This window comes from Quercus suber, unplaced genomic scaffold (assembly GCF_002906115.3).
Source record: "Quercus suber isolate HL8 unplaced genomic scaffold, Cork oak 2.0 scaffold_1140, whole genome shotgun sequence".
Classification (NCBI taxonomy): domain Eukaryota; kingdom Viridiplantae; phylum Streptophyta; class Magnoliopsida; order Fagales; family Fagaceae; genus Quercus; species Quercus suber.
In genome coordinates this window covers 52257-55405 of record NW_027070542.1, presented here as the reverse complement: position 1 = coordinate 55405, position 3149 = coordinate 52257, and positions in this window count along the sequence as shown.

Sequence of the window (3149 nt, the reverse complement as noted above, 5' to 3'; positions counted from 1 at the left end):
CAAAGGGGTTATGACAGAAAAGGAAGTTTTCCTTTTTATGTGATCCAATTACTCTATTAGCATAAAACGCCCTGCATACCTAATCCTAATAGTACTGATTATTAAGTTACAACAATATGAAACGAAATTTCATTATCATCAAATTGCCAATTGTTTGATAAATTACAGTGTTTTATGCTGTTTAGAATTTGGCTTCAACGTGTAGAGAGCTCAGGTGATTAGACAAGATAATTCCGAAAAATCTCATCAGCATTCATAGTTATAGACATTGACTAACCCCCTTCATTTCCCCGTCCTAGCTCTAGTCCCACTCAAATCATGCTGCAGAAAATAACAGCCATTCAATTCAAACACTTCGGATGGCAGTATAGACAAAACAAACACATACACTTCAAGAACTACATCAACCAAAAGAAAGCCAGATTTATAGAATGCTCAATCTATAAAGTATTTTCTCCAGGGGTAAAATTTTAAAGGGAAAAAAAAAGCTTCAATAGGAGATGGAGGAGATTTCAAAAACATGTTGAATATAGGGAACACACCTGTCACTGAAATATGGGATTTTCTGGGTTGTCCACCTTCTCTGTTGGACAGCACTAGTGCTAACAACTACAACAGAAGTTCGGGGACTCATTATTCTTGTTTGATCCTCTTAGCCATGACCTCCTCTTGTCCCTTATTAACTTGGGAACTGAACAACTGATGGTGCAGAAAAGGGATAAATCAATCTAAATGATATTAAATTTTGTATTACAAATCGTCGTCACAAATTGGGGTGAAATGAGCTTGAAGACGCAAGTGAAATGAAGTATCTTGCCACTCTAATTCTTTCCACCAATCATTCTCCGCTTTGATCCCTTTTATGGTATGACTTGCAATGAAATCAATGCCAAGCTTCTTCAATATAGGGCAATCGTAGAAGCTAATGTTTTCTATCGGGGGCCATTTGTCTTTCATAATGTTAATCAATCTGGGTAGATAGTGAAGTTTTAATTTTTTTTCAAGCTAGGGAGTGTTCCACTGCCAGAATCAACTACCAGATCCTGATATATGATCTCTGTAATAGCTGGACAATCTTCAACGATCAATTCCTCTAAGTTCTAGAAAAAATGGAGCATGGAGCTTGCAAAAACAAATTGTAACTTGGGGCATGTATGCACTGTCAATATTCTTAGCTTAGCAAAGCTTCCCGGTGGTATCATTCCTTCCAAAATTGTACTCAAGTTTGATAGATAATTAATACTTTGGTGCTCCAGAATTGGAAACACAGCTTCAGAAAGTTCCTTGATAGCGATAATTGTTTCAATCTTGGGACATTCCCTCACTACACATAATCTCAGTCCATCTAAATTACTGACTCCAAACTCTGATAGGCTGCAAACATTGATATGATGATCTAAATAGAATGCAGTAGTACAAGTCAATACTTCAATAGCTGCATCTGGTATCACCTAACCATTTACAATTCTCAAGCATTGATCCCATGGGACATTATCAAATGCAAGGTTGTCCGAAACCTTAGATACAAAGCGTTTCACGTCATGGCCAACTACAAATTTGAATTCGGTTAAACCTCCAATTTTCCATGACAGGCTTGTTCCAAGAAATAGTTCAAGAAACTCTACTTCTGGGAAATAGCAACAAAAAGTAGTCAAATTTGTCAACTTGCCCACCTCATCTATGACAGATTTCACATTCTTATTCCACCTCCTATCTCCTGGGTACACATCAATACTCAGTGTTTCCAATTCAAGTAGATTGAAACCAATTCATGAGGCAGCTTAGCATATTCACTCCAGTTGACAGAGCCATAAAATGATGCCTTCAGGTAAATCAGAGAAGACAGTTCAGAAATCTTTTTAGGTAATTTGCTTATCTCAGTTCCCTGGAGATCAAGCACTTCCAGCCGTCTCAGAGATCCAACCTCAGATGGAAGTAGCACCAGACGTTCACAGTCACGTAGAATAAGTACTTCCAAGGCTCATAAGCTTACAGAGTGACTTTGGCAAGGATTTGATCCTGGTTGTAGATAGGTTCAAAACTGTAAGAGAAGGCATTAAATCAAAAAAGGATGTAGGAATCACTCTTAGTCTTTGATTTCTTTGGAGGAACAATGCCAAAAGTTTGGGGCAACTTGGACTATCTGGCAACTTGAAGGATCTAGTTCCTCTCCTACCTAGAAAATCATATATTATTTTCATCAATTTCAAGAGATAAAAATAATTAAACTCCTAACCAATGGTGTCTTCTTCTTCTTCTTCTTCTTTTTTTTTTTTTTTTTTTTTACGCCTTTCTATTTCGTTTTGAAAGGAAATCTTTGTTTGAAAGGGGTAGTAAAGCAGGACACTTTAAGATGCCTCTGTTTCTCCGACGCATGGCTCTTAAGATTACATACCAAGAAGAGAAGGATTCAAGATTTTTGGTAGGTGATGGTGAAGAGATAGAAGAACAACCGTCAGAGAAAGAACGGGAAGACGTGCGAAGGGTGTGACCCCCGAGTTCTGGATTTGTATGATACAAGGATCATTTCACTGCCATCATCTATTTCCGACCAGATAAATCTCAGGGTGCTATATCTAAACAATTGTGGTGAATTAATGGAGTTGCCTTCTCAGCTAGAGAAACTAAAAAGTCTTGAAATCCTTGATCTACCTACACAGGAATTCTCACCTTGCCTGAAAGAGCCTGCGCAATTGACTGGTTTGAAGTGTCTGAGAGTTTCATTTAAGCAGAATTTTATAATTTATGTTTCTCAAAAAAAAAAAAAAAAATGTTTGTATTATCTCCCAATGAATGGTATCAAAAAAAAAAAAAAAAAAAACGAAGATGAAGACGAAGACGATCAACACGACCAACACGACGCTGTTGGGCTCAGTAACGGACTTGGAAACGACGGTTATGGTGGTGGTTTCGATTTGACTCCTCTGTACAGAGCTTCTCAGTTTTTCTGAATTAAAAAATTAAAAAAAAAAAAAAAAAAAAACATGAAAACAGCGTCATTTTGGTGTGTTTAACGCCAACAGTAACAGACCTTTAATATAGCCTTGAATTGAAAAAAAAAATAAAAATTAGAAGACTAAATTAAACTGAAAATTAGAGAATTAAAATGAAAAAAAAAATGTGAAAATTAAAGGGTTTTTTTTTTTTTT